This window comes from Tenrec ecaudatus, chromosome 7 (assembly GCF_050624435.1).
Source record: "Tenrec ecaudatus isolate mTenEca1 chromosome 7, mTenEca1.hap1, whole genome shotgun sequence".
Taxonomy (NCBI): domain Eukaryota; kingdom Metazoa; phylum Chordata; class Mammalia; order Afrosoricida; family Tenrecidae; genus Tenrec; species Tenrec ecaudatus.
In genome coordinates, this window is record NC_134536.1 from 11,150,419 (window position 1) to 11,163,456 (window position 13,038).

The 13,038-nt window shown below is 41.9% G+C and overlaps 1 pseudogene; it reads left to right on the forward strand.

The window, feature by feature from the left end:
• Window positions 1-10,051: 10,051 nt before the first annotated feature.
• LOC142453143 (eukaryotic translation initiation factor 1 pseudogene) lies at window positions 10,052-10,417 on the forward strand (annotated as a pseudogene).
• The last annotated feature ends 2,621 nt before the right edge of the window (window positions 10,418-13,038 follow it).

Below are 13,038 nucleotides of genomic sequence, written 5' to 3' on the forward strand. Positions count from 1 at the left end.
GACTCTGATCACCCTCTGCTTCCCCTGTGCGTCGCTGCTGTGGTCTGCCACTGACTTCTTTCCTACTCAGTGCCCTACTGGGCAGGGGAGAACGCCCCATAGGACTCGAAAGGCTCTGATCTTGCCAGATGAGTCCTGCTGGCAGAGTGTGTTATATATGTTTGGCTGCTAATCACAAGGTTAGCAATTCAAAACCACCAGTTGGCTCCTTGGGAGAAAGGCGAGACTGTCGACACTCAAAAAGAGCTATAGTTTCAGAAACCCGCAGGGACCGCTCTCCTCTGTCCTATAAGCTTGCTATGAGTCTGCATCGAATCGATGGCAGCGAGATTTGTTTTGAGGTTAATCTTTACAGAAACAGGCTGTTACATCTCTCTCTGGAGGAATGGAGTCCACTTCATGGTGGGCTCAAACCGCTGACCTTTTGGTTAGCAGCCAGATGCTGTAAGTATTTTACCATCAGGGCACCCTTTCTTTTCGGTCAGCGGGCATGGACCAGAGAACCAGATGGCAATAGAGTCTTGCGAATTGGTTAGTTGTGTGTCTCTGGGCTATCTCATAGGCTATTGTGAAGATGGAATGAATGCATGTAAAGGCCTTAAACAGTTTAGGCACTGCTGCTCTTATTAAGCTGCATTTAATTCAAAGCACTGTGCTAGTAACTACTGCGAGGCAAGTACATTTTAAAAATGAGAAAGCCTCTGTCTTCTGGGAGCTCACAATCTAATATTAGGTACAAGTCATGTGTGAGGTGGGAATAGAAATTGTAAGCCTCTTGGAGGACGTAGGGGTTTAAGTTAACTAATGAAAGTTTCAGGTCTTCTATGGAGCAGAGGGTATCCAAAGAGAAACAATTGTCTGAAGCAGGCACACATCATTCATATATTTATCTAACAGTTATTGAATACCTTTACTTATGTACAAGGCAATGGGTTGGGTGCTGTCAGGTGAGACTTGGATTGCTAACCACAAGGCAGGCAGTTCAAACCCAGTAGCTGTTCCGTGAGAGAAAGATGAGGCTGTCTACTCCCATAAAGCTGGATAGCCTCAGAAGTCCAATCCGGGATTCCTGTGGGTCAGAGTCGACTCAGTGGAAGTAGGTCAGTAGTAAACAATAGAAGAGACTACTTTTTAAAACAAGGCATATCTGTGCTCATATGGAGCTTAAAATTGAGACAAATGAACTTTTGAGTGACATGTTTATGCGTCCCTCAGGAAAGGAAGTCCAAGAAGAAGAGGTGCAAACCACATTTAATTCAATGCGTTATTATGTATTACATCTTAACATAATGGTTGTTATCGAACACAACAACAATGTCTGCAAAGTAGCATGGAGACCACAGCTCCACATACTAAAAAGATAGCAAAGGAATCAGTAATTTTCAGAAATAATTTCAAATAAAATGGGCCTCAAATTATCAACGAGTTTTTGAAAAGAAGATGGCTTTTAATAATGGTAAAAAATTAGCCCACACTAATTTTATATGCCAACAAGTCAAGTAACATTTGGATTGATATCTTTCAGGGCACGCTTTCCTTTGCCTCTGAGTTAATTTTTACAAGGAACCCTTGTTGTGTCTTCTATGGGAAGGCCATTGTGGTAGACAGCCATCGGGAACACAGCTCTGAGAGACTCCTTATCCTCATGTTGTTGTGGCTGTAGAAAACTCCAATTCTTCACATTCCTATAAATTAAAATCACCCCAGAGGGTTTCTAGGCTACAGTCTTTAGGGAAGTAGATCACAGGGCGATTCTGCCATGGAACAGTTGGGTAGATTTAAAATTCCAACCTTTTTCGTTAGCAGCTAAGAACTTAACTAGTACAAGGTCAGGGCTCCTTCTTGTCCACATGGTGATGTTGGTGTCAGGTGCGGTTGAATTGACCTTATGAACTACAGAGTGAAAAATTGCCCAGTCCCGCTCCATCCTCACAAGGCTTCTAGCGGCACTGTGAACCATTGATGTCCGTGGAGAGAAGTCAAGGAGCACCGAACCAGAAGGGAACTCCATCCTGGGAAGAAGAGGAACAATATTCCTCACCAGGTTCAAATAGAAGGATAATCTGGGAGAAACCTGTCAATGGTCGGTCAGTTTCTCTGTGGTTTGCACTGTGGATCCATTTATGTCCACTGCGCGGTATGAGCTCCTTCGGTGATGAAATTATGAGCTAAAAGTGAAGTGGCGATGGTGTCAGGGTGATGTTTTCTATCCAGACCCATTGTCAGTCCTGGCTTGACCAGTCTTCTGTGTCATACAGGAGTGCCCCGGGCAGCAGAATCTTGGAGATTTCTTAAACAACCCTCCGAAGGCTTTGAAAATTTTTCTTTAATAATAAAATGTTTACACTTGTCTACATTTGAAATAGAAATGTTTTAGGGCTGCAGGACTCGCCTCTGAGCATGCTGGGGACCTGTTTTGTAATTCTAAGCTCACATCCACAGAGACTGAGTCACAGAAACGTGAAAACTATGAGCATCAGATGGACGTGAAGCAGTCCCCCAAATAATTTAAACTTCGAAATACATCACAATATAATTTGGAATTACTCTGAAGGTGTTAAGCTGTTAAGTGTTTTTATTATAATATGTGGTGTTTTTAAAAGCAGTTTTAAAAATAAATCAAAGATTTAATTTCGTTATGATTTGTTATGATCCCTCATAAAATGCTGGGAAGTAAGTATGGGCTAAGTATTAGAATATAGTATGGATAGACTTGGGCAGGAGTAGTTGGAGAAATTGGGAGATTTGGCGCTATCTCTGGTTTGGGTTCTGTAATGGTGCCTACCAAAATGACTGAGCCTGAAGTATTTTTGAGAGATCCTGGGAAATAAAGATCCAATACTGGCTACAGATGAAATCTTGCACATCTGCACAAACCCAGTAATGTCAGTTTCCCTCCAGTTGGCTTAGGGTGCCCGTGTGTGTGTCAGAACTCCCTAGGGACTTCTGTGGCCGAGTTTGCAGAATTAGATTGCCGGGGCTTTCCCAAAGGCCGTGGGGTGGACTTGACCCTGCAACCTTTGGGTCAGCAGCTGAGTGTGTTAGCCTTTTGCACCACCCAGGGGCTCCTGATAGACCTATACAGAATTAATACATTAAGATATTTTGCCACGGTATTCACTTCAATTCATGAGAAAAGCTTTCCAGCGGAGACACACTAAGAAACTTCCAAAGGGGACGAGGCTGGAGTTCTGTCCATCTCAAGGGTAGGTCTAGGAGTTGGCTCTGATTCCTTATTCCAACTCTTCTGTTAAAATGCCTTTTTTTTTTTAGTGCATGGCACTGTTGATCTGTTTTAACTAAATTAGAAAAGAAAATAATTAGGACCCCATCTTGTTAGCTTCAATGAGCTGCTTCCCCACAAAGTGACAGAGTTACTGATATGCAGTGTACATGACAAACCCATAAATGAACACACACCACACACCCTGTCCTCTCTCCTCTCCTAGTTTACACTCAGACGTTTCCCCGTATGTATCTCCTGAGTTTGTGTATTCTCTTTTTGTAAAAAAGAAAATGGTAGCTTTTATTTCTTTTAGAGGCTGTTAGCATTTTTATTATTAATACTTTTTAACTTTTTGTGGTGAGTTTGGTGAAAGTTTAGAGTGCACATCCGTTTTCCATTCAACAATTCCTACACATTTTGCTCCCCCCATTGAGTGCAGCCCCCTCAGTGCAATACTACTCTTATCACCCCCTTCTGGTATTTACTGCCCCATTAGTTCTTTCTTCCGGTTTCTTCCTGCCTTCTGGGCATCGTGTCTTGGCAAATGCTGTTCTTTTGATGCCATATTGTTGTTGGTTTGGAGGTATATGCCTCCTTGGTGCTTTGGTTGCTCTTACAGGGTTGTGTACTGTTAACTGGAGGTTGAAACTAGGTGGTGGGTTCAGTTCCAGGCTAGAAAGGTGCATAAGGGGTGTCCACTGGTCTCCATCAGATAAGTAAGGCTGATCACTGTTTTTTTTTTAATCATTATGAGCTTGGTTCCACACTTCTCTCCCTCTCTTTCTTATCCTCCTGTATTGACTCTTTTGAGAGTAGTCAGCAGTGGGAGCATGGCCATCTAGATCTTCTGTGGACTAATTGTTTCCTTGTGTCTTAGATTATTTTCACTATTTTTTATTTTGGAGGAGGAGAAACCAATAATTGCACCTCAGATAACGTACATTTTTTCTTTTTTAAAAAACAATGTTATTGTCATATAATTTACATACTGTACAATTCAGTAGTTCAATCCTATTAAACTAGTTGCGTAATTATCACCACAACCAATGATAGAACATTTTCTTCTTTCATCTATATTTTATTTTAATTTTACATTTTATTCTTTCTTCTATTCAATGTTGTTAGCTCCCTACTTCTTCCAACCTCCTCTGCCATACTCCTAAGAAACTATTAATCCAGTTTCTGTCTTTATAAGTTTATCTATAGTAGATTTCATATACAGAAAAAAACCTCAAAACTCAACAACAACAAATGAAACAGAGAAAGCCTCACTATAAAAGAACACAGAAAATGCTAAAAATAGAGCAAATTTAAAATGGCTTAAAAGAGGGATAAAAGATAAAGTGTTAAATGTTAATCTATCTGTGTCTGGAATAATCCGCTTTTCAATGCACACTGTCTGACAGCCAGGCTACCAACATTCCTGTCATATGGTCAGGGAGGATTCACCAGAGTCTTCATCCATGTGGGTGTCCTGCAAATGGATTTTGGCTTTTCATTGCTATCTATAACCTTCTACAAACAAACTGGGTACTCAGAATTTAAGCTCTGATATTGTTCCCTCCTCTGGTCTTAGATTTCTGAACGCAAAAATCTAGAGTTCCTGGCACAGCTGAATGGAAGACTGAAGTGTACCTTCTTCTTTTGTTTACCCCAAGATGTTTTATTTGCAAGTAACTTACACATAACAGATTTAGATTTTGCTATTTGCAATCTTTGCATCACCCAGGCTGGCGTACTTCTTCCATGTGGACTTAGCTGACACTCACTTCAATGGCTGCTTGTTTTAAGACAAACCTTCAAGATCCCAGGCGCTATTCTTTCTGATAGCCAGGCACCATCTGATTTATCCACCACACTTTGCTATGGCATCCATATCTTTAGTGATGGCTTCATGAGGGCAAGTATTGAGTAGGAACCTGTCATAAGAACTAATTGCTCATAGATTAGGGTTATAATTAAGCGCAAGCTCAAAAAACACTCATGTGGCCATGGTTACACACGGCCCTGCTTCACTTTAGAGATATCGTTATCCTTTTTTTTTTTTTTTTAACAATTTATTGGGGCTCATACAATTCTTTTCACAGTTCATACATATACATACATCAATTGTATAAAGCACATCTGTACAGTCTTTGCCCTAATCATTTTTTTTCTCTTTTCTTCTTTTACATTTTATTAGGGACTCCAACAACTCTTACCACAATCCATACATATACATACATCAATTGTATAAAGCACATCCATACATTCCCTGCCCCAATCATTCTCAAGGCATTTGCTCTCCACTTAAGCCCCTTGCATCAGGTCCTCTTTTTTTCCCCCCTCCCTCCCCTTTCCCCCCTCGTTATCCTTTTATTGGACAACATTCTAAACCATCCCCTTGGGGCATATGGTAATTCTGAGCATAGTATCATTGATTTAACCAAAGGTGTAGAATTTTAAACATTGCTGAGAAAAAAAAATATGACAGCTTTTTAGGTCAAAATGCATGGATTGTTGACTGATACAGATTTAGAATTTAAGTGAATGGAAAGTATTTACATAAACAATGAGGGTTGGAGATAGAGCAACATTTTCAATAACACTCATTCACAAAGGCTGGTAGACTAGGACATTGTACATTTTTCTTGACAAAAGTAGGTAATATGGCAATCTAAATATGGGCACTGATCCTGGTTGCAAACATCCAAGTACTAATCGATAAAGAGAGGGTTTAAGTAGTGAGGTGAAGCTTAAGATAACAGAACATTAAAAATGCATGAGAGAACATACAATAGGACTAAAGGAATCTTCAATATGGACCATAATAGTTAAAAAAAGAAAGCAAATAGAAATTAGGAAACAGAAGCCAAACCCATCCTGGTGACCATGCTAGTTAGTAGGTGATTGTTTTCAATTTATACTCTTAAAAAAAATTAAACACACCAGTCAGTTCCCATTGAGTCCCACTGTACTGTGGTAGAGCTGTGCGCCAATGCATTTTCATTAGAAGAAGTCTTTCAGGTGGAGTAGAAATCTGAAACTTTCCATTAGCCGCTGAGCTCAGTGACTTTAAGTTTGGCCTTTGCCAGGCGGAGGCACTTCGGACTGGTCCTTTGGAGGATCAGTAGTTAGTTTCAGTTTCTAGTCTTTTCCTATGTCCCTGTAACGAAACTCATTTGATCATCTCAGAGTTGCCAGCCCTGTCAGATAAGAGGTCTAGGTTAGAGCTCCCTGGGGCCCTTTCTTCGTCTCCTAGGATGACGAGCCATCCTGGGTTGCTTGGCATTGTCCGCGTTCTAGCAGTGCAGAGTCTGTGTTCTAGCTTTGTGGTGCTCCTCTTAGTAGATTCCTATAACCCCGACTCGCCATCTGTTCTTTGCTTTCTTTTCTAGGCTTAAGAGTGGCAGAGGCATCTTGAAGTTGCCTCAATGTTTCTCCAACTAGTACTTGCTGAAGCAATCCCCTGTATTGAATTCTCACTGTTGAAATAGCCCTGTGACAGTTATTATCAACAGTAGTTTGGTTTCAAAGGCACCCAGAGTAGAGAAAGAAGATGACTTACTGCCAAGTACAGCAGGCTAGCCCGTTGCGTGAGCCAGTCTCATGTAGAAGCGAACATGCGGTTTCTTCACAAAAATAGTAGATCTGAAAAATGACAAAAGCTAGAATTCTATTTTAAGTAAATGTAGGAAAAAGAGCTATTAGACAATGAATCTTAGCCATCCACGTTTGGTGTTAGAACATTTCTTTAAAATTATTATAAGTATATAACAGTGTTTGTCAAATGGATGTTTTTCAAGTGTCTAAGTTAGTGCTACCAGTTACATTCATTGTGTTGTGTTGTGCAAATATCACCCATAATCATTTTCGTGTTATTCCGGGTTGACTAGAGAAACAAATGCAGAGTCACTCATTTATTTTATATCAAAGAGTAATTGTATATTAAGTAATCATCCCAGCCAATTCCAGATCAAGATATTAAGTTCAATATTAGCCCATATGTCTGATACAAGTCTATAAATTCCTTTTCAGACTCATGCAACACATGCAATGTTGTTGAATGCAGGGAGATCACAGGCCAGTGGGTGAAAAGTCTTGCGGTGCTAGTGATGGTGGAAACAGCTCAGTGTTGGGCTGGTGTGGGTCTCCACGTGGTTCCTTCAGCTCCAGGGCTCTGACTGCCATCAACATGTCTCCATGTGGTTTGTCAGCAGGAAGACAAAGCAGAGAGTGAGTCCTGTCTCCAGGGAAGAAGAAGAAGCTCCAGAATCTTCATGAGAAGGCCACGCCCACAAGGAGGGATCAATCAAGTGGTGTTCTGATTGACAGGTTAGACTCCACCCCTTCATTCTTTTATCAAGTCGTATAAAATTGTGTAACTACCACAATTTTCAAATTAGGATGACACTTCTGCCTCTTCATTATTAATTCACAAGCAACAGCATTTTCTACATCCAGTTCCACTGAGAAAAATTCATGCCATTTGTGAAGGTGAATTGTGAAAGAGTATCTCACATTTTTGAAAATGATTAGGAATCTAAGCTGTTTATGAGCATAGTAAGAAAGCCCTGGCAGCAGCATGATGGTTAAACACTTGGCTGTTAGCTGAAAGGTGGGTTATTGGAACCCACTAATCCTTCTTCAGGAAAAAGATGTGACAGTCTGCTTCTATAAAAATGATGATGGCAACAAATGTACAAATGTGCTTGATCAAATGGATGGATATATGCATTGTGATAAGAGTTGTATGAGCCCCCAATAAAATGATTAAAAACAAAAAATCACAGCCTTGGAGAGTGGGCCAGTTCAGTAGGGATGGTCAGTTCAGTAGGGATGGTCAGTTCAGTAGGGATGGTCAGTTCAGTAGGCATGCTTTGAGTGGAATTGATTTGCAGCACTGGGTGTGGCTTTGGTTTGAGTACCGTCCATTTTTATTGGGATATTGTTTCTCTTTTCCGCATCCCTCTTCATTTCCTACTCCTCCTATTTTTTATATATCATGTAGGAAATAATAGATTTTTAGTGTCTGCCTTTAGCTCCATTTAGTGCCATGTTTTAGTTTGGCTTCTTCAGAAGAATCGAGATTTTGAGTGTGGGCAGTTTAATGGAATAGTTTAGTTTAATTGTAATCAAGACACATTGGTGATCATTAGTGATTGGAAGGCAAATGTTGGAAACAAAGAGTAATGAACAATAATTGGGAAACATGGACTTGGTGATAAGAATGAAGTTGTAGACCACATTAAAGAATTTTGCTAGAACAACAACTTGGTCATAGCAAATACCTGTTTGTTTGTTTTTTAGCAATATAAAAGGTGACTATACATATGGACTTCTCCAGATGGAATTAACAGAGCTCAATTGGCTACATTTATGGAAAGAGATGATGGAGAAGTTCAATTATCAGCAGCTAAAACCAGGCCAGCCCCTGACTGTGGAACAGACCATCAATTGCTCATATGTACGTTCAGGATAAAGCTGAAGAAAGTTAAAACAAGCCCACGAGAGCCTCAATACAACATTAAATCTATCTCATCTGAATTTTGAGAACATCTCAAGAACAGATTTGATAGATTGAAAACTAATGACAGAAGACTTGATTAGCTGTGGAAGAACATTGAGACAATCACCCATGCAAAATTCAGAAGAGACTCTGAAATTTGCTCTTAATCATAGAGCAGCTAAAGCAATGGAAGAAAGGATGAAGTCAAAGACTTGAACAGAAAATATCAAAGGGCAGCTTGAAAAGACAAAGCCAGATATTATAATGAAATATGTAAAGACCTAGAATTAGAAAATCAAAGGAGAACATGCTCAGCATATCTGAAACTGAAAAAAATTAAAAATTCACACCTCGAGTCGCAATCTTGAACGATTCTATGGGAAAACACTGAATGATGCTGGAAGCATCAAGAGAAGGTGGGAAGAATACAGAGAAAGAGCTAGTTGTACCAGAAGGAACTAGTTGATAGGTCAACATTTCAGCAGGTAGCATGTAAGCACAAACCAATGGTGCTGAAGGAAGAAGCTTAAGCCATACTGAGGCATTGGCCAAGAACATCTTCAGAAATTGATGGGATACCAAGGGAAATGTTTTTAACAAACTGAAACATTGTAAGCACTTACTGGTCTATGCCAAGCTGCTTGGCCAGCTACTGGAAGAGGTCTATATTTGTACCCACTCTAAGAATGGTGACCCAAAACAATGCTCAGACTACAGAATAATATCACTGATGTTGCATGCCAATAAAATTTTGCTTAAGATTGTCCAACAATGGTTGTAGCAGTCCATTGACAGGGGGCTTCCAGTGGTCTAGACCAGATTCAGAAGAGGACACAGGTCAAGGGAAATCATTGCTGATGTCAAATGACTCTTGTTTCTAGGCAGAAATACCAGAAAATGTTTACTTGTGTTTTATTGACTATTCCAAGGCATTTGATTGTGTGGGATCCTAACAGACTGTGAATATTCTTGGGAGGCATAGGAATTCCAGAACACTTCATTGTGCCCATGATGAACTTCTCTAGGGATCAAAAGGCAGTGGTACAAATGGGACAAGGGACTACTGCATAGTTTAAAATCAGGAAAGGAGTGTGACTGGGTTGTATCCTCTCACCATACTTATGCTATCTGTACACTGAACACATTGTCAGAGAAGCTGGATTATATGAAAATGAATCCAGGCATTAGGATTGGAGGTAGGCTTATGAACAACCTGAGATATACAGATGACAAGCCCATGAGCCCCCTCGCTTCCTGACGCTCTGTCCCCCCTGCCCACCTTCTCCAGCTGCCACCTTCCGCAGGCCATTTCCACTGAGGAAAAGGAATCGTATTATATGTCCGTTATCCAGAACCTCAACTCTTTCCACCCTTTTGCTGATGCAAGTAAGGGTGATGACCTGCTGCCTGCGGGGCCAGAGGATTATTTCCATATAAAAATTCAACAGCGCAACGGCAGGAAGACCCTTCCCACTGTCCAAGGGATCGCTGATGACTACGACACAAAGAAGCTAGTGAAGGCGTGTAAGAAGAAATTTGCCTGCAATGGTCCTGTGATGGAGCATCCAGAATATGGAGAAGGGATTCAGCTCCAGGGTGACCAGCGCAAGAATATAGGCCAGTGCCTTGTAGAGATAGGACTGGTGAAGGACGACCAGCTGCAGGGTCATGGGTTGAAGTGCTTGTGGCTCACAGAAACTTAGGTGAGGATTCCTTGCAATGAGTAGTAAAATTCCCCCTGTCCCTTGTCACAAGTTTAAAACCTCAGCTTGTATGATGGAACCATTTGGGGTCCACTTTTAGCTTGGACTAGTGTAACCCCTACATGCAGTACACTGAAAAAAGCCATGCTGTCTAGTCTTGAAGTCCCTCATTGAAACAGGTCGAGCAGTAGGTGCCTGGCAGTGCCCAGTCTGAAACAAAACAATAGCATGTTTCAGCCAAGCTCAGAGCCCGAGTTCTCAGATGGCTATGTCTGGGCAGTAACTCCCCTGCCCTCAGAAAATGGCATCCACCACCTGTACAGCCGGCTTCTGGTGGGGAGGAAGGGATGAGGCAGTTGTGCCACTAGCGGGACGCTTTGGTAGCAAGAGAAAGATCCCCTGGTGTTGCGGCCAACCAGACAAGGGGGTGGGCCTTAGGAGATCAGCCCCTTTCCTCCGGTAAGGTGACAGGGCTTCTGGTTTTGCCACCAAGGTCTTGGTTCTTTTTGACCAGATATATCCTAGCTAGGGGGTGTCCAAAGATCGCTAGAATGTGAGGCCAATCTTCGATCCGTGTTAAAGTTGACAAGGGTGCACATTTCAAACGGATGTAGCTAGCTGGAGCGCTTGCAGCTGCACAGCCACAACTGCCCGATGCCATGTGAAGTAACAACTGGCCCCCCCTTCAGCTTTCATGTGATGTGATGTATTTAAACTTCTTTAAATATAACTTGTTTGCAGAAACAAGTTTCCTCGCCTTGCTGAATGTGAGGAAGACTCAAAGCATTTACTAACGAAGATCAAAGCGTGCATCTTTCAGTGTGGATTACAACTCAATATAAATAAGGCCCAAATCCTCATAACTGGACCGATAGGTAAAACTATGATAAACGGAGAAATATATAACTTGTCAAGTATTTCATCTGAGATGTGCAATCAGCACTCATGGAAGACTCGTCAAGAGAACAAAAGATATGTTGCATTGGGTAAATCGACTGCACAAGACCTCTTCCAGATATTGAAAAGCAAAGGCGTTACTTTGAGGACTAAGTTGCGCCTGACCCAAGTTATGATATTTTCAATTGCCTCATATACATGTGGAAGTTGGACATTGAATAAAGAAGCTCGAAGGAGCTCGATGTATTTAAATTGCGATGCTGGAGGAGACTATTGGAAGTACCATGAACTGCTAAAAGGACAGTCCGATCTGCCTTGGAAGAAGCAAGGCCAGAGTGCTCCTTGAGGCAAGGATGGTGAGACTTCCTCTTACATACTTCATACATGTTGTTAGGAGAGACCAGTGTCCGGAGAAGGACATCATGCTAGGTAGGATAGAGGGGCAGCAAGGGAGAGGAAGGCCCTCAAGGAGACGGATGGGCATGGTGGCTGCAACAATGGGCTGGGGCATAGGGACCATTGTGACGTTGGTGCAGGACCACGCCGTGTTTTGGTCTGTTGTGTTTAAGGTCGCTATGGGTTCGAACCAACTCCACAGCAACTAACAACACAACACGTTTAATTGAGAGGCGAAGAAGGTACTGGAAGGGGTATGGGGAAGCAAGACAGAGGAGAGAAAGTGGCCAACAGAAGTCGTGTGAGGACAGCTACCCCTGTGGACAACTAGAACATAACCCTCCCAGGAAAAGCTCAAGGAGGTTAGCGCAGAGGGAGCTGGAGTCTTTATTCGCCAACCCTGGTTGGACATTGGTAGGAGGTCCTCCTGGGAAGTGCTAATTCCTGAGCACTTCCATCCCACATTGTGGGCTGGCCAAGAGGGCTTCTGAGCCAAAGGAAAACAGCTGCAGGGCACAGTAAATCTACTCACATGCCATATAAGTGATTTACCTCAAATGGTCAGGGTAAGAGGAGAGGCACTGACGACATCTATTATGCTTTGTTATTTTTTATTGTGTGAAGAGTTTGGGAACCTTTATTTCTCATTCCAGGAGAAGTGACAATTTCAGTTTGTCAACCCACCATCCGTTCCTGTCTTCTCCCATTGACTGGCTCGTTTCCAAAGGGATTCTAGGTTTTTCTGATACATATTTAAAATTGGGGGCAATATTGAGATAGGATCTTGAGCCTCCACAATTCTTCTTACACAATTTCCAAAGGCTAAACCAGGGAAGTTTTTAATGGGGTGTGAGAGTTTTACAAAATCAGCTGCTTTGTTCAGCAGGGAAACTGATGGAGTGAGAGGGCAGGGGCCAAATGAAGAAACAGGATGGGGGAACAGAGTGGAATGGAGACGACGTGGTCTGTGAGCCAAGAAGAGAGATCAGTTCTGGTTTTATCTGACTGTAAATCATATTGGATTTACACACACAGGAGGAAACTCAAATGACGACCGTCTGCCTTTTGGGAAGGTGTGGTAAATGTTGCGTGCACATTTGCAGTCCAGAACAGGTACCGGTAGGAGGGAGAAACCAGAACTCTCTGGATTGCATCGCCATCTCCCACCTCTATTTATAAACCAAGCTTTGTAGTCTCCAGCAACATGATATAAATTATATTCCGATACGATTCCTCACGTGGCAGCTTTGGCTTGATAGGTGCCACAAGTTCTAGTACTTTCTCATAGTCAGCTTTCAAGTGGCATGGGGACTCTGTATTCTTAAATA